Genomic DNA, 24,307 nt, shown 5'->3' with positions numbered 1-24,307 from the left:
AGTGGGAAGCGGTTAGTGGGTTTTGGGCCCAGGACGATGTGGCAGCGTTCTGGATGCTGGGAAGAGGGGCAGGGTCACATGTACATGGTGAGCCTTTGCTGGGTGCCACGGGTCATGAGACAGAGAAGCCAGTGAGGGCCCCAGAGGTGACTTTGGCCTGAGCACCCGGGAGCGACCAGAGCACGCGGTGAGTGACCGCTGGGCTCTGGAGGAATTCTCAGTCCCTGGCCAGGGCTTGGCGGTCACTCAGCAGGGCTGCAGCGCACCCGCACATTCCAGCCTGCAGCAACCTTTATTGCTGTCGGGGAAAGAGGACGCAGACGTAAATCATTTGCTCAGTCATTTATCCACCCAGCAAACGTGTACTGAGCTCCTACTATCTGCCAGGCATGTGGCAGGAACTGGAGGTCTGCGGTGGTCTCTGTCCCCATGGAGCTTATGGCCCCTTAGGGCAGAGAGATGTGAATCAGATGATGACTGTCACAGGGAGTGAGCAAAGGGCTTCGTGGACAGGAGAAGCACTAGAGGGAGGCCCCTCCAGGGTCCATGTGAGCTGGAGAGGGTGCAGCTGAGGCAGGGAGGAGGAGGGCAGAGAGGTGGCAGGGATGACGGGGCTCTGAGGAGCAGAGGGGTTGGGGACAGGGACAGCAGGAAAGCCCAAGTCGGAAGGCTGAAGCAGAGCCGAGCCAGCAAATCAGGATGAAGCAGGACCCAGAGGGGCAGTGACCCACGTGAAAGGCCAGAGGTCAGGAAGGCCCCGGGGAGCTCAAGGAACTACGTGGAAGTTTCCGTCAGCTTTTGCCCTGTAACAAAGGGCCCCAAAATGTAGTGCTTAAAACAACAACCACTGAATTTGCTTGTGATTCTGTGACTCTCCACCTGGGCCCGGCAGGGCTTGCTCGCATGTCTGAGGTCAGCGGGCAGGTTGTTGGAGCTGGGGGCCTCGGAGGTCCTGGGTGTGAGAGGGCTCCCCCCTGTTCCCCTGTGGGCCAGCCCGGGCCTGTCCCGCCGAAGCTGGGCAGGGGTGTGGGTGGGAGCTGCAGGGCCTTAGGAAGCCCAGGCTCAGAGGGGCACAACCTCACTGCTGCCACGTTCTGTGGACCAAGGTGAGTCACAGGCCAGCCCAGACTCAAGGGATGGAGAGGCAGCTCCACCTCTGGACGGGAGACCCGGAGGGATGACGTCGCGCTTGCCGTGGTCAATGGGCTGACCTCGAGAGCAAAGAGGGGTGTGGGGTGGCCGCAGGGGGTGGAGTCTGTGTTGTGCAAGGGGACACCACTCACCTGGGGACTTCAGCTCATTAACATCTTTCAAAACTTGGGATGGATTGGAGCAGACAAGAGCACATGTGGGAAGAGCCGTGGCTCTGGCCTCTGGATGAGAGAGGGAGGTGGTGTAGACAAACCCCAGGGACTAGGGAGGGAGAGGCTGAAAGAAAATCTAGAGGTCCGGGTAGATGGTCGTCTGTGGGGCCAGGAAGAGGGTGTTGGGGTGACTTTTCAGGATCTGGACCTCAGAGTTCCCCGCCCAGATGACTTGGAGCCTGCCCCCAGACCTGCCTCTCCAGGAGGGAGGGTGCATCACAGGAGTGTGCACCCTGAGGCCCAGGAGAAGCAAGGGTGCTGTTTGTGGATGTGGATGTGGGTGTGGGTGTGGACAGAGCGTGGGCCCCAGTGTTCATGCACGTGTGTGCTAGCCCTGAAGCTCTGGACGGGGCCGGGACGGGAGGAGAAGCAGGTAGACAGCGCTTCCGTTTCCCTCTCACCCCGGGTTCCACAGATAGTAGGGGTGAGCCTGCTGGGGTCAAGGGAGAGCAATCAGCGAGGGTTGGTGGTGTTTCAGAGACATTCATGTGGAGCTACAAACCAGTGGCTGGGTGCAAAAGATGGGAATTCAGGGGAGAGGTCCCGGCAGGAGACGGAAATTTACAAGTCACTGGCAAAAAGACGGCAGACAAGGCACGAATACAGATGAAGTCACCTGGAAAGGCCAATCCCAGGGCATAGCATTGTTCCAAAGTTTTGATGAATTTCAATGAGAGCAGGGGGAAAAAAATGGTTCTCCCCTTGGGATAAATATCTTACTGGAAAGAGAAGTAAATATCAGAAAATGGCTGATTTCGTTATTTGATGAGATGAAGAAGGCCTCAAATCTGTTGCACGTGGACAAGGAAGATAAAAAGAAAAATCAACAAAGTCCAGGCGGTAATACTGGAATAATGGCTGATGTATGAAAACGGGAGATGTGGTTGACAGGCATCCAGAACACGGGAGTCAGAAGCTCGGAGGCCTGTGGACTGACACAGGAGTTACTCTTCAGGGCAAGACAGATAATTGCAGCATAGAAGCCAAGGGCCTTTGGGGGAGGAAAAAGCAAGGAAGGATGTAAGCCAGCGTGGATGAAAATATGCCCACTAATAAACCAAACCAAACAAACTTGAAAACTCAGTGGTAACATACAGCTGGGACATGTTTACATATTTCGCAGAAAAATGCTGAGCCCCCAGAAGCTTGCTGGCAGAAGACAGAAATTATTTTTAAAGACATGAGGTTCGGGGCGCCCGGGTGGCTCAGTTGGTCAAGCGTCTGACTTCAGCTCAGGTCATGATCTCACAGTCCGTGGGTTTGAGCCCCACGGGCTCTGTGCTGACGGCTCAGAGCCTGGAGACTGCTTCGGATTCGGTGCCTCCCTCTCTGCTCCTCCCCCACTCATGCTCTTTCTCTGTCTTTCAAAAATAAAAAAACGTTAGAAAAAATTAAAAATAAAATAAAATAAAGACATGAGCTTCAAACTGCACCCCTGAGAAACAGCCCCGAGTGACAGAAGCCTTCCGGGAGCAAGAGTAAGACAAAAGGATTCTACAACCAGCTAAGTAGCGTTCCTGATCCTTTCTCAGAGTTGGAGTTATTGTCTGTCCCAGCCAGCTGCCCCTGGCATTTTTCTTCTCTATTTAACAGATGGGGAAACTGAGACCCAAACATCTGGAGGCCACACAGCTGGCAGGCCTCTGAGCCTCTGGCGGCCTCTTCCCCTGCATGGTTATGCCTTCCCCAGTGGTCAGTATCCCCTACATGTGGGCCCCCCTCTGTCACCAAGCATCCTTCATGTGACCGCTACTCTTAACTCCTGTCCGTCAACGCTTCCTCCAAGGCCCTGGGACGCAGGCTCCCCCTACCTCTGGTCCCATGTCCAACCCTGCCTGCCTGCTCTGTTGGGCAACCCGCACCATCCCAAGGGGGTGTCAACGCTTACGCTCCTGAGCAATGCTCTGTGCCCGGGGCCGCCACCCTCCCGGGTAGCGATCATCCAGGCTCCCACCTCCAGTGCGGGGTCAGGGGTGGGGAAGTGGGACTGCCTGGCGGTCAGACCCGAGCTTGACCTTCTGGGCCTCTGTTGCCTCGCATCTCTGATGAGGACTCAGTCTTCTATTTTCTTTACAGATGTCCTCCCTCAGGATGAAGGTTGTGACTTTTTTTTTTTGTCCCAAACTTATGGTTCTTCAAGAGCCTGGGCTCTGGCTTCAGATGGCTTGCCTTCAAATCCAGACTCTGCCATCTTTCAGCTGTGTGACCGGGGGTGAGTTCCTTCACATCTCTGTGCCTCAGCATCCTTACCTATAGGACCGGACCATGAGTGCACCTGCTGTATAAGGCTATGTGAGCATTAAGTGAATTAATACTGGCAAAGCTCTTGGAATAGAGCCTGGCCTGGGCTAAGCTCTTGGTCCCGCTGTGTGTCCTGCTGGATTCATGCCGCGGCCGCTCCCCTGCCTCAGACACCCTCATCCATCTTACAGAGTCTCCAAGTGTTCTCCTGGCTTCCACCTTATACAACCTCTCCCCTCTCCTTTGACTCTCCCTGTGTTGCTGTGGCCACACTAACTTCCTTGTTTTCTCAGCTACTGGAGGCCGGCTGCCTCAGGGCCTTTGCACCCTATCCTCTTCCCTTCCCCTAGAAAGACTGCTGTCACTTCAACAAGCCCCACTCCCAGTGGCCTGTTCCAGACTGCCTCCTGTGTCTCTGGCCTGGCGCTCCTGAGCACAGCACTCTATTTCAGTTCTTCTCCACCGCGTATCTCCCTTCTGACCTCTCCTATCATTGCCTGTGTGGGCCTTTCTGCTGTTTTCTGTCTTCCCCGATAGAACGCAAGCTCCTAGAGGGCAGAAGTCTTTGCCTGTGTGCTTGCTGCCGTGGTTCAAATGCCCAGGTGGTAGCGGACACGCAGCGGTGACTCATAATGTGACTGAACTGGGATGTTGTGTCTGAGGCGGGCACATTCTTCAGGGCCTTGCTCGGAAGGCGGAGGCCTGTACCCCAGAACACCGCCTGACTGCCACACGCCCCAGCGCCCGGCCCACAGTCGGAGGCTCACTTCTCGGGCCCCTAGCTGTTCTCGCCCCCGAATTCTCCTGGTTTCTCCGACAGTGGCAACACGCCCAGTGCTGTATGGGACACATTTGCTCTTGCAACAAGTGGCCAGAGGCACGGAATAAAGTCCCGGTGAGGACCGAACCAGATAAAGAGCTATTTTCAGGCAGCTAAAGAGGTCTTGCTCCTGAGGATGAAGGATGATGGCCTGAGGCTGGGTCAGTGTGGAGGGCCCAGCCCTGCAGGGGCGAGATAGTGATCCCTCTCCCCTCCTACAAGAGGAACGGGAGCCAGAGCCGGGAGCCGGGCAGGGCTGCTGGTGGGGCTGGCAGTAACTGGGCAAAGGAGTTAGGAGTGGGTTAACCCAATTCCCTTTGATTCTCTTATCAAGAGCCAGTGACACACCTTGCAGATGTCAACCCAACTTTAAAAATGCAAATATCCTTGACCTAGCTCCACCCCCCCTTCCCCTTCCCCTTCCCGGCCCATTATGCTACAGGGGGTGCTGGCAGTGAATGGTGAGTCACATGCACAGTGGAACTGAAGTATCAGGGAATATCCGCTGTATCCACACAGAACAACCCCAGGGAGATTGTTAAGAAGTGTGTGTGTGTGTGTGTGTGTGTGTGTGTGTTAGAATCCACTTTGTGTATTAAAGATGGACACGCTTTTCTGCTTGGCAAACCCATGGAGATGGCCTCAGGGTGGCCTCTGGGCAGGGGCACTGCGGGAGGGGGTGACAGTAGGAGGCACACTGGCTCTTTATTGAACACCCATTTCCACTTTTTGACTTACTTGCTGTGCGCATGAGTTACACAGAAAACTCTGCTACCCTGAAAACAAACATAGGCAGCCACAGTCCCAGCAATGGGCATGCTGGGCACACACTCACTCACCAGGCACGGACTTCCATTCCCTTCGTGCCCTGCTCGGGGCTCAGCACAGGGAGGGCGCCTCGGGCGTTCTGTTTTGGTTTTAAATGTTTTTTGTTTTTTTTTTAATTTTAGTTTTTGGGAAAGAGAGAGAGAGTGCACGTGTGGGAGAGGGAGGGGCAGAGAGAGAGGGAGAGAGGAGTCCAAGCAGGCTCCGTGCTGTCAGGTCCAATGCGGGCCTCAATCTCAAACCGCGAGATCATGACCTGAGCTGAAACCAAGAGTCAGACAACCCACCGAGCCACGCAGGTGCCCCTGGTGCGTTCTGTTTTGAACCAGGGAGAACCCATTCATAAGTCACCAGGAAGCCGACTGAGAGAATGTGGCGGCCCTGGACCATGCGAGCCCAGGACCGCAGATCCGGGGCTGAACGGCAGGATAGTGAAGAGCTCTGTGCAACTCCTCACTGGCCTTGGCTGGAAACAAGCCCTTCCCTCTGGCCTGCTGACCTCTGCTCCACTGCCTGTGCTGACCATGCTACGGACACACTGGTGTTGTCTCGGTCTGTCTCACCTCAGTGCCTTTGCATGTGCCGAGCTCTTGGCTAGAGATGCTCTCGTGTGATTCTCAGCCTGGCTGGGCCCTTCCATGTAAGAGAAGCCTGTCTTGACATTGCAGTATAACTATGCCTTCTGCTCCTCTTTTTTCCCTGTCTCAGTCTGTGGCTGGTTTTCTTCAACCCCGTTACAGGTAAGCTCTCTTCCCGACAGGTGTTCCTGTAAGCGGCAGGGAGCAGGGGCTGCGCTGACCTTGTCTGCTGCCTTCTCCTCAGCACCCAGAACAGAGCCTGTACCTGGTAGCTAGAGCACACACACCTGTCTCCTTGATGCCATCCCTCCCTAGCCCTTCTGCCCTGATTCTCATGACCCCAGAGCCCACAGGAGTCGGTAGGGGGAGTCCTCTCACGGCCCCAGTATACCCACCCCATGTGGCCTCCCCCATCTCCCCCCCAGCCTCACCTGGGGTCAGTACCGGTGTGCACAGGCAGGGCAGGAAGCCATAGGGTCCCGGATGGGACATCCTCCTCCCTGGATTCCCTCCTCCCCAGTAAGATGGGGACAAAAACAGTCAAGAGGATGATGCGGTGAGCCAAGGGAGGGAAAAGCCAGAGAGGAGAGAGCTTGGGCAGGTCCCAGGGAGCGGGGACGGGACAGCAGCAGGATCTGGCCATCTGGAGCGAGAGTGCAGAGAAGGGAAGCAAGGACCCTTGTCTGCAAATGCAGTGCCCCCCCCCCCCCCCGCCACTTTAAAAAGTACCCGTCCTCTGGAGCAAGCCTGAAAGGGACTCTTCAGGGGACAGTGACTGTCTTGGTGCCTGCAATGAACTCCGATGTTTTCCTTCCTTTCCCTTTCGATTGTACCTTTCGGTTTTGTTCCGAACAAGGCTGATTGCACTTCACTAAAGGGATCGCCATGACCCACTTACTGGGCTCTAACTTGCAGCTGGATGTGGAGGTAAACACGTCTGGCAAGCGAGCATGGAGAGAAGGTGCCATCCAGGCCTGGCTCTGCCGCTTCCCGTGCCCCTCCCCCCAGCACGTTGGGGTCGGGGACATGATGAGTGTCACACACCTTCCTCCATCCTGCTGGGTTGGGCTGGTCCCCCCACCCCAGATACCACCCCAGGCTGAGCTCGGCCTCTGTCTGGCCTCTGTCGTTTCTTGCTGTGCCTTAGGAACATTTCAGCATAATCCCCTTTAGCTCAAATGCCACACCTGGGTGGTGACACACCCAGGGCGCCCTGGTGTGGATGGACCAGCAGGGAAGAGCCCTGTCCCGACAAGGGTGCCCTGCTCCCAGCCACTCCTCTGCCCTGCGCCCCACTCTGCAACCCCTGGGCTGCCCGTGGCCCGGTGACGGAAGGGGGCACCTCACACAGCCTTCCCTGCCCTGGCACTCTGACCAGGGGACACCTGCACCTTCCTGGTGGGGAGATACTCTGAGTGTCCCGGCTGCCCACGATGCCTGTGTGCCTTGACACCTGTGCTCTCCCCTCACCCACCCTGGGCCCCCACCACGTCTTGCATCTTGTGTTTTCCGAAGAGCCCCCAAAGTGGAAAAAAGCCCTTTCCGCAGGAGTCTAATCCAACCCAAAGGCTGGTCCTGGGGTTCCACACTTCATGTTCCCAAGGCCATTTCCTCTGCTGCTAGCCCGCCCCAGCCAGCGCTGGCTCTCACCTGGCTCTTCCATTGGCCACACTCCGCTCCCCACCCCTGTCAGGGACCTCTGCTGTGTCCTGGAGGCTGACCTTGCACCTCAGAGGGGATGTCTGTGTGATTGGGCCAATGAGAGGCGCTGCAGACAATGGGAGGTGGGAGCGGAGAGGGGTGAGGCGCTTCCCCAGAACCAAGGTTGTGGCCCGCTGCTGGCCCCTACCTTCCCACGCGGTTCCTCCAGCTCCTTCCGGCCTCGGTGGGGGTGACTGGTTGTGGGACTGCCCCTCACCTGCCCCACCTGCGCGGAGAGCCCGGTCTTTAACTCAGTATCACCCTTTTGAGGGCGTTGTCTGTCCTTCGGGGACTCTGGCTGACTGACACACCCCAGACACTCCCTTTTGCATACAACAGCAGGATAGTCTTTTTAAAACCTCAGTCTGGTGCAGTCTCTCCCTCCCCTAAACACGCCATGGACTCCCACTGTGCCGAGCAAACAAACAAAAATCTTTATTTCCATCTACAACAGCCTGGCGTTAAACTGCAAGTTGCAGCCCCTCAGGGGGTCAGGAGGTTAATTGCAGGGGTTGCATTCCTTTCCTTTCTTTTTCCTCCCTCCTTTTGAGGAGAGCAGAGCAGAATAGACAGAATGGAAAACCCCAGCACTCAGTGCCGGGAGTGCGGGTTAGGCGATGGGGTGAGACTTTTGCTAACACACAAGCTGGCGAAGCCGGAAGGTGAAGTCTCACCGTGGGTTGCGGTGTGCTGAATGTTGGAATCCCTGGCCTTCTCTGGCCTCCTCTCCATTGCTCCTGCCTCACCCCCACAACTGCCTGGCTCACAGCCTCGGCTTCCTGTCAGCGTCTCAAACCCACATGCTCTTTCCCTCCTGAGGCCTTTGCATGTGCTGTTCCCTTGGCCTGGATTGCCTTCCGTTGGCTCCTCCTAAGAACTCCTCCTCGCCCCAGTGTCACCTCCTCAGAGAGGCCCTCCCCGGTTGGCCACCCTGAAGCAGCTTCCCTCTGTCTGTCCTGGTCACAGGACATTGGTTCCTTAGAACCTCCATGAGGACATAAAAGCTGTTGGGTGAGTATTAGTAACTGTTCCTAGCACTTATTCACATGAGGAGTTACGCCATGTCCCTTTACTCCTCTCCTTGCTTATTCCCACTGGAATAAAAGCTCCAGAAGATGGGCTTTTGCCTCTAGTTAATGGCTGTATCCCCAGACCAGTACTGGGTACACGGTAAGCACTGCCGTATCCCCGGGCCAGTACCCGGCATACGGTAAGTTCTCCATAAATGCGCGCCAGGTAAATGAGTGGATGAAGTGCTCCTGTAACAGAGAACAGGGAGGTTTCAGGGAAGCACATCTCAGGATGCCTTGCGTGTTTGGCGACCCTGGGTGGGGGCTGGAACTCAGAGGAGTGGGTGTGGGTGAGATGGCTGAGGGTCCTCGAGTCTCAGGCTTCGGCCCCTTGCCCGCCCTGGGCCCCGCTCGTGTCAGCACCTACGGCTTGCAAGGTCCCACACAGCCCTGACCTGACAGCTGGAGCTCCCTACGGGTCCCTGCTCCTGGGACGGGTCCCTTCCTGTGGCAGTAACCTCGAGGATAGGCACCAGGAAAGCCCCCATCCTGCCTCTGCTGTGTGTAGGTGGTGTCACCAGACATGGTCCTCTGTGTGGCTCCCCCTTCAGCTGAGAAGTCAGGATGGAAAGCGATACGTACTGTGAGGACCGAGGGAGATAGTGTGCTCTGCTGAAAGACTGATGTGCAGTGTGACATTGACAGTAAATCATCCCAAACTGGGGGCAGAGAGGGTGCCCGCCGGTTTGGCCAGTTGAAGAAGTAGCTCCTGGGTCCCACGATGGCTCGTCCATTACATGTCTGTCAGTGGTGGTTCCTGAAATGCCACTGTCTGGACCCTCCCCCCACCCCCAACCTGGTAGCTTCTCCCGAATCCTCTTCTGTAAGGCAAATGCCTTTGGGAAAGGCCGTGCGATAGGGCTCAATAGGGCTCCTGCTCGGCTCACAGTGGAAAAGAGTTTTTCTTGAAGGTGGGGATTATGCAAAAGGCCAACTCATGACAGGAGGAAGTGCTGAAGCCGGGAGAGCGTGCAGGGAAGACTGGTCATCCAGGGATGGCTGGCCTTGACTTTTAGACACAGGGGACGTCCTAATCTTAGCACACACCCATCCAAATAATCCCAGCTGGACTAAAGAAGCAAGTGAGAACACCGAACCGTGACAGCACTGGAAGCAATGCAACAGGGCGAAAATGTGACTAATCCACAGGTAACCCTGAAAGAGAGGAATTTGCTAGATATGACCCCAAAGGCAGATTCCTTAACTGCATTTGGCTCCATCAATCTAAAAAAAAAATCCTGCAGCTTCAAAACGTGGCTGGTCACATCCCTGGTGCATAGAGTTCACGCACCCTTCCTGTGTAGTTCCTACACACCGGTAAGAGAAATATCAGTATCTCTATACAAAGTAGAGATAGGACTCCACGAAGAAACACAAACTGCCAGTAAAATATAAACACAGGAAAAAATGCAACTTCACCAATAATCCAAGAGATACACATGAAAACAATGGCACTTTTTAAAAAAAAATTTTTTTTTTCAACGTTTTATTTATTTTTGGGACAGAGAGAGACAGAGCATGAACGGGGGAGGGGAAGAGAGAGAGGGAGACACAGAATTGGAAACAGGCTCCAGGCTCTGAGCCATCAGCCCAGAGCCCGACGCGGGGCTCGAACTCCCGGACCGCGAGATCGTGACCTGGCTGAAGTCGGACGCCTAACCGACTGCGCCACCCAGGCGCCCCAAAACAATGGCACTTTTTAAAAAACCTGACACTCCGGCAAAAACTGCCCAAAATGTTGTCACTTTTTATGAAGTGCTAATATTCAGTACCGACCAGGATATTGGAATTTGGGGACTGAGATTCATTGATGGCAGGGATCCAGATTAATATAATTTTTGGAGGACAAATTGGTCAAAGAAACCAAATCTGAAAATACCCTTTGACTCAGAAATCTCACTTTTCAAATTTATCTTTAAGAAATAGTAGGATAAGTACACAAAGACTATTGCAGTTTTGTATATATGAAAATTTGGAAACAATGTAAATGTCCTTCAAGAATGGATTTGGTAGAGGGGCGCCTGGGTGGCGCAGTCGGTTAAGCGTCCGACTTCAGCCAGGTCACGATCTTGCGGTCCGTGAGTTCGAGCCCCGCGTCAGGCTCTGGGCTGATGGCTCGGAGCCTGGAGCCTGTTTCCAATTCTGTGTCTCCTTCTCTCTCTGCCCTTCCCCCATTCATGCTCTGTCTCTCTCTGTCCCAAAAATAAATAAAAATGTTGAAAAAAAAAATTAAAAAAAAAAAAAAAGAATGGATTTGGTAGGGGGCACCTGGGTGGCTTAGTTGGCTAAGCATCCAACTTTGCTCAGATCATGGTCCCATGGTTCATGGGTTCGAGCCCTGCGTCGGGCTCTGTGCTGACAGTTCAGAGCCTGGAGCCTGCTTTGGATTCTGTGTCTCCCTCTCTCTCTGCCCCTGCCCCACTCATAGTCTGTCTCTGTTTCTCTCAAAAATAAATAAACATTAAAAAAAATTTTTTTTTAAAAAGAAAAACCAGATTTGGTAGGATCCCTATGTTATACAGCTGAAACTAATATAACATCATATGTCAACTATGCCTCAATAAAAAATAAAGATACATTATTTAAAAAAAAAAAGATTTACCAAATATAGAATACTAGGCAACTTAATAAAAGTAATTGCTATTGGGGCACCTGTGTGGCTCAGTCGGTTAAGTGTCTGACTCTTGATTTCAGCTCAGGTCATGATCTCATGGTCATGGAATTGAGCCACATGTCCGTCTCCATGCTGGGTGTGGAATCTGTTTGAGATTTTCTTTCTCTCTCATTCTCTCTCTCTCCCTCTCTCCTGCCCCCCCATTTGCTCTCTCTGTTTCAAAAAAAAAAGTAAAATGTTTAAAAGTATCTGCTTTTGGGGCGCGTAGGTGGCTCAGTCGGTTGGGCGTCTGATTTTGGCTCAGATCATGATCTCATGGTTCGTGAGTTTCAGCCCCACGTCAGGCTCTGTGCTGACAGCTCAGAGCCTGGAGCCTGCTTCGGATTCTGTTTCTCCCTCTCCCTCTGCCCCTCCCCTGCTTGCACTCTGTGTCTCTCTCAAACATAAATAAACATTAAAGTTTTTTTAAAAAAAGTAACTGCTATTAATTTATCATTATTGGCACAGGAAGAGGTACACAATATATTGTTCTGTTTGAAAAGGCTCTAGAAACAACCCAGGTGTCCATCAATGGATGAATGGATAAGCAAAATGTGATAGAATATGGTTCAGCCTTTAAAAGGAAAGAAACGCTGTCACATGCTACAACATGGGTGAACCTCAAGGACATTCTGGTTCATGAAAGAAGCCAGTTACCAAAGGACAAATATTGTATGATCCCACTCTTATGAGGCCCCTGGAATGGTCAAACTCACAGAGACAGAAAGTAGAGGGGTGGGTGCAGGGGCACGGGGAGGGGAATGGGGAGTTAGTGTTTAATGGGGACAGAGTTTCAGTTTGGGGAGATGAAAAATTTTGGAAATAGACAGTGGGGATGGTTGCACAACAGTGTGAATGTACTTAATGCCACTGACTGCACATTTCAATGGTTAAGATGGTCAATTTTATGTTACACGTTTGTAGTCACGAGTTTTACAAAGTCTCTAAAATAGTATGTATGATGTGTTTCCATTTTTGTAATATAGCAAGAAAACGTTAACAATGATGGGATTACAGATGAGCGTTTTCTTCTTTTTTATACCTGTCTGTATTTTCTGATTTGAGGGCAGTGAGAGCATTTACTACTATACTAATAAAAAACCTATTAAAAAATAACATACCAAGTTGCACAAACGATATTTTTTTCTGGTTATAGAAGTAGGATATATTCATTGTAGAAAATCTGGAAAAGTGAAAAATAGAATGCTAAAAAAAGATCACTTGTAATCCCATTATTCAATGTAAATACTTTCATTTAAAAAATTTTTTTAGGGGCGCCTGGGTGGCTTGGTCGGTTAAGCGTCCAACTTCGGTTCGGGTCATGATCTCACGGTCCGTGAGTTCGAGCCCCACATCGGGCTCTGTGCTGACTGCTCAGAGCCTGGAGCCTGTTTCAGATTCTGTGTCTCCCTCTCTCTCTGCCCCTCCCCTGTTCATGCTCTGCTCTCTCTCTGTCTCAAAAATAAATGAACGTTAAAAAAAAATTAAAAAAAAAAGAAAAAAAATTTTTTAATCGTTATTTATTTTTGAGAGAGAAAGAGAGAGAGTGAGAGAATGAGCAGGGAGGGGCAGACACACACACACACACAGACACACACAGAATCCGAAGCAGGCTCTAGGCTCTGAGCTGTCAGCACAGAGCCCAACGCAGGGCTCGAACTCACGGACCTTGAGATCATGACCTGAGCTGAAGTCGGATGCTTAACCGACTGAGCCACCCAGGAGCCCCTCTAATGTTTTCTATAAACATATATTCTTTACATAATCACATATAGAATAACTCCTACATAAATTTTTCATCCTGCCTTTTTTCACTGTAACTTTTCTCAAATAGTCTTGTGAAAACCCAATTTAAATAGATAAATGATATTCCACTACATAGATGGGGCATTGTTCATTATCACTTTCCTTTGGCTGGACATTCATTCAGTGGTTTCTAATTTTTCTCAGCTGGAAGCAACATTGGGAAGAACAAGCTTGTATAGAAATCTGCCGACAAATCCGATCACTTCTTTGTGATCAGTTCCTAAAAGCAGACTTACAGACTGAAAAGTGATGTCTATACTGCAAGGTTGCTTTCTGGAAATGTACCTCTTCCCAACAGTGTTATAACTTAAAATATCCTTGTCAGTTGGATGAAGACGGCACGTTTTCATTTGTGTTCTTTTGATCAGTGGTGACGTTAGAAATTTCCCTGTGCACGCACTGGCCATTTGCGCATTCTGTTTACGTCTTTTTCCCACTTGGGTCACCGTTTTCCTTGTTGTGTTTTGAAATGACAAGGAATTCCTCCCTGAATCTGCCAGGTGGCTATTGTCAGGCTGGAATGGTGCCCGCCCAGTGCTCTCGGTATCTTCGAGTAAGTCCAAGATTCTGACACAGACCCCCCTGCTTACCTGTGAAGCCTGCCCTGTGGGTGCCAATCAGTGGTAACTTCCCAGCCCCACTGGTTCCCTGTGGTTTGCTTGGGGCCCAAGATAGCTAGTGACTTCCTGGACTACCAGGATAGGCACCTGGGGAAAGGAGATGGGGACCTCAAGTACAAGGGTGGCTTAAAAAGCACACACTAAACCTCGAGGGCTTTAACTAGGCAGGAATGACTCACCAACTCCCTGTTATCCATCAACATCTCCCTGCCAGAGCGAGGAGGGGCCGGATTTCACTGGGAAGGTGATTTTGATCCATCTTCGTTTCTGCATGTGAATTCAATTCCTTCCATTGAACCGTGGCTCTGGCATTTTTCTCTCATAATTTCCGTCTGTTGCTCTGATTTGGTTCTCAGGTGTGTCCATTCTGCTATTCAGTCTTGGTTGGGTTTTCATGATTACTGTGAACGCTTACGTTTTCGAATGTTCTTTCCTGTTCTCTGAATGCTCCTTTTTCATAGTGGTTGGTTCTTGTTTTACAGGTTTGCTATTCCTGTGGTGATAACAACAGCGCCTGCATCACAGAGAAGTTGTGTGGCTTAAGCGAAGTGGAAGTTGTAAAGCACTTAAAATAATGCCCAGCATATAGAAAACACTCATAAATGCTAGCCCTTAGCTCCAAGCCTGGTGTATAACAAGCACTTAATAAAAGTTACCTGATGTATTAGCATCAGTTCATAGAAGCTTTTCCAAGAAAGCTTGGGAGCTCGGGGGCTGTGTCAATGGCCTGGGGTGCATTGCTTGCCCCCGGCCTCCCAGTACAGTCGAGGGAGCCACCCACAGACTGATTTCACCTTTCCTTGCCCAAGACTGTGCCTCAATGGCCTTGAGAGACTATTGGTTCAGAGTCTTCCACTGAGGACCCCTCAGAGGCTATTTTGGCCAAACGTTTGGTGCAGAGGGGACAACAGTCCCACAGAGTATATATAGTGACTCGCTCTGATCTCTGCAGCTGGAGGCAGGACAGGACTGCAGGTGTCTGGCTTCCCAGCCCCACTGGCAGACAGACACAAACCCGGCCACACAGCTCACACCCCAACCTTGTTTTCTCCCAGTGACAGTGGCTCCTTCTGCGTGGTGGCCTTAAAGGGCAGAGGCATCCCTCCCCTTTTTCTTTCCCCTTCCCACGGGCTAGAGCCCACGTGTAGCTGTGAGTCGTCATGTGGGAGAGGGCAAGGCCCTGCGGGGAAGGAGCCCGGCAGGCAGCAGTCTGGCCTGGTGGGTGGGTGCAAGATGGATTCCTCTCTTATTTACAACGCTGCTAGTCTCGGAGCCAGTGTCACATCTTTGTCCTGGGCCTCCCCCCTCCCAACAGTGGGCTGGAAGCTTGGCTCAACCCCAGGCCTGTGCCCACTTGGCTGCTGGTCACTCCTTGGACCTCCAGAGCCATGCAAGATCCCCTAGGCCTAGGTGCAGTGGGATGGTCCAGAGGTGTGGGGGTAAGGACAGTAAGGACTGAGTGACAGAAGATGCTGAAGAGGCGAATGCCAGGTGTCACTACTGGAGCTGGGCTTCATCTGTCTCCTGCCCTGGGAATTGTGTGAGGTCCGATGCCCTGACCCACCCCCTCCAGGCTCCCACCTGACACCTTGCTAGGGGACCCTCTCTCCAGACCCTTCTCCTACTGCCCCTTCCCAGGGTTTCAAAGCCTTCTCCAGGAAGCAACAGACGCCTCCCAAATTCCCATGACCTTGTTATTTTCCGGAACCTGGGCACCACCTCCTGCTGGCTGGGCTGTGTGATTTCTAGTAAGTGACTTCTCCATGCCTCTGTTTTCCCATCTGTAGAATGGACCAAGTAGGAGGGGGGCTATGGGGGTTAAATAAAGTCACCTGTTTAAAGAGATTAGCACAGGGGCCCCTGGGTGGCTCAGTCGGTTAAGCTTCCGACTTCAGCTCAGGTCATGATCTCACGGTTTGTGGGTTCGAGCCCTGCATCGGGCTCAGGGCTGACAGCTCAGAGCCTGGAGCCTGCTTCAGATTCTGTGTCCTTTCCTCTCTCCCCCTCCCCACTCATGCTCTGTTGCTCTCTCTCTCTCTCTTTCTCTCTCTCTCAAAAATAAATAAACATTAAAAAAAATTAAAATAGATTAGCACAGCGCTGGGCATACTTCCTGCCTTCCCCTTGCCCACTTGACTTTTGCCCAGGGGACTCCTGCTGTTTCCAACCAGTGGGCCATTAAGTTGTATCCCATGCAGGGTTGCCGAGCGCCCCCCAGAGGAAGCCTCCCTTCTCCACTGACTTGCTAGGCCAGCAGCCAGCTTGGATGATGAGGCTTCCCCCTTCCTGGGTACACGGAGGTGGGGTAGATGCAGCACCGAGAGCGCTGGTGGTCTTGTGAGGACTGCTGGTCCCAGGACTACAGGCTGGTGTGAGGTCTGAGGTGTGGGTCCGCCTCTGCTGCATCCAGCCGTTCTGGCTCCATCCTGACTCCTGTCAGGGAGATCCTTTCTGAGTGGCAGGGAAGGGTACAGGTGGCCTGGGAGGAGCGGCAGGGTGAAGCGACAGTGGGGACGCTGTCCTGGGGCCAAGCTCCACAGCCTGGGATGGGAGAAGAGAAGTCTCTGGAGCGAGATAGGTCTCAGTTCTCTTTTTGTCTTTGCCAGTGCATTTGCTGTGTGACCTTGGGTGAATTGTCCACCTCTCTGGCCTCAACTTTCTTTTCTGTAAAACGGGAAGAGTCACGATGTGCGCGCTGCCCCCCGTGTCACAGCGCCGGGCCCGGCACGCCGCAGACCCCGCCCTCCTCCACCTGTCTCAGAGTGTGTGGCTGTGAAGGGCCCAGCATAGACCCGGCACATGGTAAGTCCACCCTCTTTCTCCACTGCCCTCTCTGGCAGCCTGGGACTGGTGAGGCTGCTTGGCACCCCTTACCATGAGGCAGATCTGGGCTTCCTGCCCTCGCCGGTGGTGGTAGGTGTCAGCAGGAATTGGATGACTAGGGTGGGCTGGCCGCTGTGATTGGCCGTGCTGCCTCCATGATGTGAGTCCTCAGTGTGACCCTCACTGAGGGGGCCAGGAGCAGGGGCTCGAAGGCCTCCTTCGCCTGGTGGCCTGGCTCGTGTGTCAGCATTGGGACAAGTGTCTACCTGATTTCAGCAGGCTGGCAGCTCCTGCATTAGGGGAGGGGCTGCATCTCAACACTCCCTTCTAGCCTGGTGTGCACTGTCCAGCGTGGTGGCCGCCAGCCGCATGCGGTACCTTACTGGACAAGCATACATGGAGCATATCCTGCCTCACAGAAGGTTCTAGTGGATAGTGCTGCTCTAGATTTCTATACAACTTCACTCCATGAGCTGGGCGCTGCGGCGGTCCCCGAGATGGCTGAGAAAGGGTCCAGCCCCCAAAGAACTCATTCACTCATTCATCCTACAATAATCAAGGACCTTCTAGGTGCCGGGAGCACATGGTGATGACCAAGGTGGACCTGCTCCCTGGCTTCACAGAGCTTCCTGTTCTACAGGTAGCCAAATCTCTGCCGTTAACAGAGACTCAAAGTAGTGTTGGCTTAAACAAGCTACACTTTGAGTTTTCTCTCCTTGAAATCCCACGCTGGTGAGGCAGTGCACTCTGGGGCTGTTTGGGTCTGTATTCCTTCTACCTTGTCCATCCCTCCAGCAGACAGCATTGGCCTTGTCTGCCCGCATTCCAGCCAGCAGGGAGGAGGAGGGAACATGGAAGGAGGCACGCCCCTTCTCTTCCCAGGGGAACTCAGAAGGGACAGCCATCACTTCTGTGTACATCCCATTGGCTAGCTGCAAGAAAGGCTGAGGAATGCAAGCTTTCTTTGGGGCAATACTGTGCTCTGCTGAAAACTGGGAGTTCTGGGAAGGGATGGATAGGGATCTGAGGACTGGCAATCTTTGCCCCAGAGAGACAAGCGGGAAAGAAATGAACACACATAAATGGATAAACCTTGAAAAATTCTTTGAAGGAGAGGCACATAGTGTAGGGAAAACATATAAAGGAGGTCAGGTAGGCTTCCCTGAGGAAGTGACATCTGAGCTAACAGGAAAGAGGGGTTAGAGGGCTCACAGTAAAGGAACAAAGGCAGTGGTGGGTGCAAAGGCCCTGTGATCACAGGAAGCATAGCACACTTCGGAAACTTAAGAAGGCCTGGTCCACAAAAGAATACGCAGAAATCTATGGACAGGGCAGATACAGTCCCCAAGAATGGCCCTTAGAAAGGAGCTACGTGGTGTTGGGACTCAGATACCTACTCTGTTCCAGGCACCTTTCTAAGGTTTCTGTGTGTGTTAATGCATTTAACCCTTGAACAACCTATGAGACAGCTACCCGGGCCAGTTCTCATCTTCAGAGAGCAGATGCCAAGAAGGGGTTAGACGTGCAAGAGGCTCGTGGGGCAGTGCCTGTGGAGGATGAGGGGAAGGAAGTAGGAGCAGGAACTGGCAGGGAGAGCCTTTGATCTGGGTGTGGGGTTGGCACCCGTGAAAGGAGAAGGGAGGAGGGAGGATGAGGAGGGAGAGCCTCAGGCTGCAGTGCAGCCGGGAGACAACTGGGCCACACTCGGTGGAAAGCCCCAGGGGTCAGCCTGCCTGTGGGGAAGCGGGGGTCAGGCAGGAGCGGCGGCTCCAGTGCCTAACATCCTGGCTTCTGGGTGAAGCTCGGCCAGATCCCCAGGTGGGGCTGCTGCTGGAGGCGGTCACTCAGCACTGCTCCGTGTGGCAGCCCTTTAAGAGAGACTGAGCAGGACACCTGCATGGCTGAGGCACGATTGCTGCTGCTGCTGTCCCCGCATCGCATCGTAGGTATGGTGGCCCACAAGCGGAAACAACGCTCCTAGAAACACGCGGCTCGGGGGTGGCAGGAGCATGATGTGAGCCCAGGCAGGTCGGTGCAGAGTCCTTGCTGTCCTTGGGTGGGACAAGTGGGGCAGGAGGCGCGTCACTCAGAGCCGTGGATGCCCGGGGAAGTTAGGGCGCCGCCCTTTTACTGTGACCATGGAGAGCCAGTGTGGGCTCTGAGGCAGGAGACTGCTCTGCCTGGCCACCTGCGTCCCCCCGCAGCATGGCCATCCTGCTGCCCCCACACATGACTAGGTGGGAATTGCTGGATGAAGCACTGGGTGAGGGGGGTGCTGGGATGGGGGCACCCTGGGGGGTTATGATGTTACTATATCCCCCCCAATTCGTACGTTGAAATCCTCAGTACCTCAGAATATGTACTGTATTGGGAGACACAGTCTTTACAGAGGCAATTGAGGTAAAATGAGGTCATTGGGGTGCCCACGCATCTCACCTGACAGGTGTTAATAAGAAGAGGAGGTTAGGGCCTGGCCCACGTGAAGAGTCGGAGAAGGCCACCATCCACAGAAGGAAGCAGAAGGAAGCAGGATTGCTTCATCTTGATCTCAGACTTCTGGCCTCCAGAACCGTGCGGAAATCATGCATGTTGTCTGAGCTGCCTGGTCCGTGTTACTTGTCACAGCAGCCTGGGCTTACTAGTACCCTGGGGCAGAGGGGCAGGCCTAAGGGGTTTTTCTTGGGACGCCTGGTGACGTCTGCGAGCTGTCAAGGGGAGATGTCTGGGGAGGATTTGGAGCTGGGGGCTGGGGGGAGGCCAGGGCCGCAGACATCCCATGCCTCATGGACGCGGTTTATGGGACCACACACAGGGCTCCTGCCGGGGAGCAGAACGGCAGAACTGGCGAGGCCCACCAAGCATGTTCGGGACAGGCCCTGCCAGGCCTCGTGTCTCGTCCAAGCCATCTGGCTGTGGGTGTCCTGGGCCCTGCGGTGGGCCCAGCCCCTCAGCCAGACCTCGGGAGCCCGCCAGGACAGGGCCGCACGGGCCCGAGGGGGCAAGTGTGTGCGGACCCTGCCATGACCGCGTCATTGGCCCCTGCGAACAGGCACCCCCTCTGAGCATCATTTCCTCATCCGTGATGCCGGCCTCTGGGGTGCCGTGAACACACAACAAAGTGAGCATCTTTGAAGTGCGATGCGTGCGCCTCCATATTATTAACCCGAAAGCTGGAGATACCCAGCCAGGAGGGTTGCCCCCAGACGGGCCTGTGGAAGAGAGACTTTGGGCGAGGATGGGGGCGCGGTGGGAGGCAGAGGCTTTCTGGGCAAAGGTTAGGAGAGGGGGGGCTTCAAGCTCTGCCAGCCTCCCTGAGAGGAGCCATGCCCACTGGAGAGACACAGCCAGCTGACAGTGACCCACAGGGGACAAATGCAACGTCACGTTCCTCCCATCCTCACCTGTCACCAGTGCCTCCCACTGGCCAAACCCTCTCGGAAACCAAAGGGCCCCCGTTCACGGTCTGTGCAGATAAGCCTCTGGGGGCACAGAGCAGGGGCAGGAGGGCAGAGAGAGATCTGGAGGGGCAAACACAGAATGTGCAGCACACAGAAAGGGGCATCATTCGCTTCCTTTGTAGACACAAAAGAGACAAGCATAGTATGTACAATTAGGTCACATGGAAACAGAAATGCTGAGTGGAACTGAGGCCGAGTGCAATTTTACTCTTCATTTCATGCCTTTCTGCAGTGCTTCAACACTAAAACAATGTGCAGGCGTTACTTTTAAGAGGCTCAAGGGGTGCCCGGGGGGCTCAGTCGGTTAAGTGCCTGACTCTTGATTTCAGCTCAGGTGGTGATCTCAGTTTCTGAGATCGAGCCCTGCGTCAGGCTCTCCGTTGATGGTGTGGAGCCTGCTTGGGACTCTCTCTCTGCCTGTGCGCTCTCTCTTTCTCTCTCTCAAAATAAATAAATAAACTTCAAAAAAGAAAAGAATTATTCAAACAAATGGCTTGGATGTCAGTCCAAGTGGCTTGGGCTTGCACCTGCAAGGGGACAGAGAGTCTACACCTTTGGTTCCATCCACAGTGTGGCCACTGTTTCATAGGCTGTCTTGTATTTTCCGGCATTCCAGAGCACGTCCTGGACTGCCTCCTCTCCAAGGGGGCCTGGACATACACTTCTCAGCAAAGTTGCTCCCTCCTCCCCAGGAGGGGCTCCTTGCTGCCCTGTTAGAGCTCATTTACTGCCATTATCCAGCTGCCCCCTGGGGGGGGGGGTGCTGTGTGCCAGGCTTCCCATTCCCCAGCATTGCCCAGTGCTGCTAACCGCCTATCCTCAGTCTCTGGACCTTTCCAATGCCTTTTCCCATCTATTACTGTTTTGGCTCCTCCAACAACCCTGGGAGGTAATGAAGTCAGGGGTCCTGGCACCCATTTTATAGATGAGGAAGCTGAGGCTCTGATGGGCAAAGTAACTTGGACAGACTCTACCAGGACCGGAGGCCAGGCTGCCATAAACACAGTCCCGTCGGGCTGAGACCCAGGCTGCCTCCCAGTCTGGAAATTCTAGCAGATGCTAGAGAGACCACCATTTATGGCAGAGATGGGGAGGAGGGAAGCTGAGGAGCCCTCTGTCTCCTGGAGCTGTGCCTGTGTCCTTGAAACAGGGAAAGCTGGAGCCCCTGCCCTAGAGGTGAGCCCCACTCTGTCCCTGGGGTCTTTGCAACCGTTCAGGGCTGGACAGGCACCAGGGACCCGGGTCCTTTTCTGTGGGAGATGATGTACAAGTAGGGAAGGAATTAATTGCATGGGAACATTGGGGGTTTTCATTGCTATGAAGAGAAATATTTCTTTCTCTTTGTCATCTGTTTGGAAAACCACTACCTGGTTTCTTTTTCTTCTAACAGAGTCTCCCCACAATATGGGGAGAGTTTTTCTCCTTAGATACAGCCATACCTAACTGCTCAGATGGACATTCAGCTACTTAGGCTGCCAGTGTCCCCACATTCACTCATTCATTTATTTATTTTCTCAACAAAAGTTTACTGAGGCCCTACTACATGCCGGGCACAGTGCCACAAAGGATAGGCATGTGAGACCTGGTCTTGCCTGGAGGTGGGAGAGGTTTTTACGGGACTATGTCCCCAAGAAAGGTAAGTTTGAGCTGATGGCTGAAGGATGAATATAGTTCACCAGGCCAAGGTGGGTGCTGGAGGGAGGAGGAGACTGAAGCAGAGAGAAGGCACCCTGTACAAAGGCAGTCCTTGGAAACTAGCTTGAGGGTGCTCTGGGTCTCTTTGGGGAAAACCGTTCTAATTTCTCCAGTGGCCAACTCCTTAACTCATTTGGGTAGGTCCCTCAGCCCTGCTGAATTCCTCTCAAGCCGACCTTTTTGCTTTAAGTCAGAAATTCATTAATTCAACAACTGAGCACTTACTATGTGCCTGATGCTAGAAATATGAAGGGAACAGGTGGAGAGAAATCACTGCTTTGGTGGCGCTTACATTCTATTAGAGGAGACAAAAACAAATAAAATATAAAATATATAATACATTAGCAGGGAATAAATGCCAATTAAAAAGTTAAACAGGATAGGGGAATAGGAAATACTAGGGAGAGTGTTAACACTGAGAGAGAGAGAGAGAGAGAGAGAGAGAGAGAGACAGAGTGCAAGTGGGGGAGGTGCAGAGACAGGGAGACACAGAATCCGAAGCAGGCTCCAGGCTCCCAGCTGTCAGCGCAGAGCCCGACTCGGGGCTCAAACTCACAGACTCACGGACCGTGAAATCATGACCTGAGCCGAAGTCGGCCCCCCAACTGAGTGAGCCACCCAGGCGCCCCAGGGAGAGTGTTAACATTTTAGACTGGGTGGTTAAGGCAGGCCTCCCTGAGAAGATAACATGCGGAGAAAACCCTGAAGGAGGCAAGAGAACCATGTCATTTGTGTGGAAAGAGCTTGTACAGGCAGTAGGAAGAGCACATGCAAGGGCTCTGAGGTAGGACTGTGCCTGGTATGTTTGGGGAACTGCAAGGAGGCCAGTGTGGCTGGAATGATGTGAGCAAGGGGAAAGGAGTAAAGTGTAAGGTCAGGGATCTAATTTTGGGGGGGAGGCGATCCTGTAGGGCATTGCAGGCTGTGATGCTGGGAACCCCTGGAATGTTCTGAGCCAATGAGAGACATGATCTGACTCAGGTTGTAACAGGAGCACCTTGGCTGTCCTTCAGTTTCTTCCCCTCCCCCCAGTTTTATTGAGACATAATTGACATGCAGTATTGTATGAGTTTAGTGTGTACAACATAACAGTTTGACACCTATTTCGTGAAATAATTCCTGTAGTTTTAGTTAGCAGCCATCATCTCCTATAGATATAATAAAAAAGGAAACGAAAAAAAAGGAAAAAAATTTTCCTTCTGGTGAGAACTCTTGGGACCCACTCTCTTAATCACTTTCCTGTATATCACACAGCAGCACAGTGCATCATGTTGCACATGACTTCCTGGGACTTAGTTCTCTTACACCTGAAAGTTTGTACCTTTTGATCCTCCTTCTCCAAATCCTTCTCCCCTGACCCTCTGCCTCTGGGACCACAAGTCTGATCTCTTTTTCTATGAGTTTTTTTTTGTTTGTTTGTTTTTAGTTTTTCAAATTTCACAGAGAAGTGAAGTCACACAGTATTTATCCTTTTCGGCTTTTCAGTTTCTGACCACCTACGTGCTGAAGCTGCTATGGATGTATTTCACCTTTAACACCAGTGTCCCCTAACCTGTCCCCCCCCTCCCCAGCCCCTGCCACCCCCAGCTGGGTTTGGCTCCTGGTGGCAGCAGGAGCCACATCCCTGGCCCCAGCTGGGTATACAGGGAGGACCACATGACCCAGGGGCAAGCACCAGCCTGGACTTAGGAGCCCAGACCCACAGCATTCCAGAGAGCAGGGAAAGGTCCTGGCTATGAGTACGCTGCTCTGGCAATACACTGGGAGAAAAGTGGAGGGAATGCTCTCTATCTCCCAGGCCAGAAAGGGAAAGGATGTCAACTCCTTAGAAGGAGCTCTGCCCACGTGTCCCTGTGTTGCCCGGAAAATGCCTTCCGGGGGCAGGCGGACAGGCTCTGCCTCACCCCCTCCTCTCTCCTTACCAGCCGAGTCACCCGGGGAGGACCCGTGGCCCCTCACAGTCCATGTCTTCATCTGTAGGCTGAGGATCCAACAGGAGTGTGAGTTAAAGGGCGTTAGCAGGGTGCGTGGCACCGTCGGCTCACTGCCACCTCTTGGTTAAGTTCCTCTGGGCCTTGCTCTTCCCACCTCCGCGCGGAGTGCCAAAGCGTCCCGGGACTGCTGCGGACCACAGCAGCCTGAGAGTGAAGCACAGGTCGGTCCTCAGGAAGGTGGCCCAGACCTGGGGGTGTCACTGATTCGAGTCAGGGGTCAGACTCCCTAGGCCGTCCTGGAGGCTGGGAGGCTCCGAGGCAGCGCAGTGAGCATGCACTTTCCCGAAGGTAACCGTGATCGCTAGGCAGAAACACCGTACCGTATTTCTCCAACAGTACGTCCCCAGGGTAACCCCCCACTTTATCCGGCCCACAGCCGGAGGCCAGCTGCGGGTACCGGAATGGAGGTGGGAGTGAGGGTGGCGGTAGAGGCCAGACCTGCCCTGGCGGCCTCATGACGCCCGCCCCCTCCTGGACTCCATTTCTCGCGGGGCCCGCGGCCAGTTTCCCGTCCTCACCTGGGGACCGACCTGCAGAAGCGACGCCCGCGGAATGCGCGAGGCCACGGCCGGGATGGGGGGAGGGGAAGTGGCCGGAGAGCCCGCGCTGCGCGCAGCCGACAACTCCCGAAGCCTGAGCGAGGGGCTGGGGGCGGGACC

General features: G+C 53.3%; 1 long non-coding RNA gene across 8 annotated transcripts; it reads right to left on the bottom strand.

Moving 5' to 3' along the window:
* Positions 1-327: 327 nt before the first annotated feature.
* LOC121022262 (uncharacterized) lies at positions 328-24,285 on the bottom strand. Of its 8 annotated transcripts, none has more exons than XR_005786872.1 (4): positions 23,577-24,157; positions 15,921-16,342; positions 13,858-14,192; positions 328-2,355 (listed from the first exon to the last, which is right to left on the bottom strand). It is a non-coding gene; the product is annotated as an uncharacterized LOC121022262 (long non-coding RNA). The 8 variants fall into 8 exon arrangements; XR_005786873.1 differs by lacking the exon at positions 328-2,355 and adding an exon at positions 10,753-10,791; XR_005786874.1 differs by lacking the exon at positions 328-2,355 and adding an exon at positions 12,400-12,435.
* Positions 24,286-24,307: the final 22 nt, after the last annotated feature.

Source organism: Herpailurus yagouaroundi, unplaced genomic scaffold (assembly GCF_014898765.1).
Source record: "Herpailurus yagouaroundi ecotype Mexico unplaced genomic scaffold, PumYag 387, whole genome shotgun sequence".
In the NCBI taxonomy this organism is placed as follows: Eukaryota; Metazoa; Chordata; class Mammalia; order Carnivora; family Felidae; genus Herpailurus; species Herpailurus yagouaroundi.
This window is presented reverse-complemented; position numbering and strand designations above follow the sequence as displayed.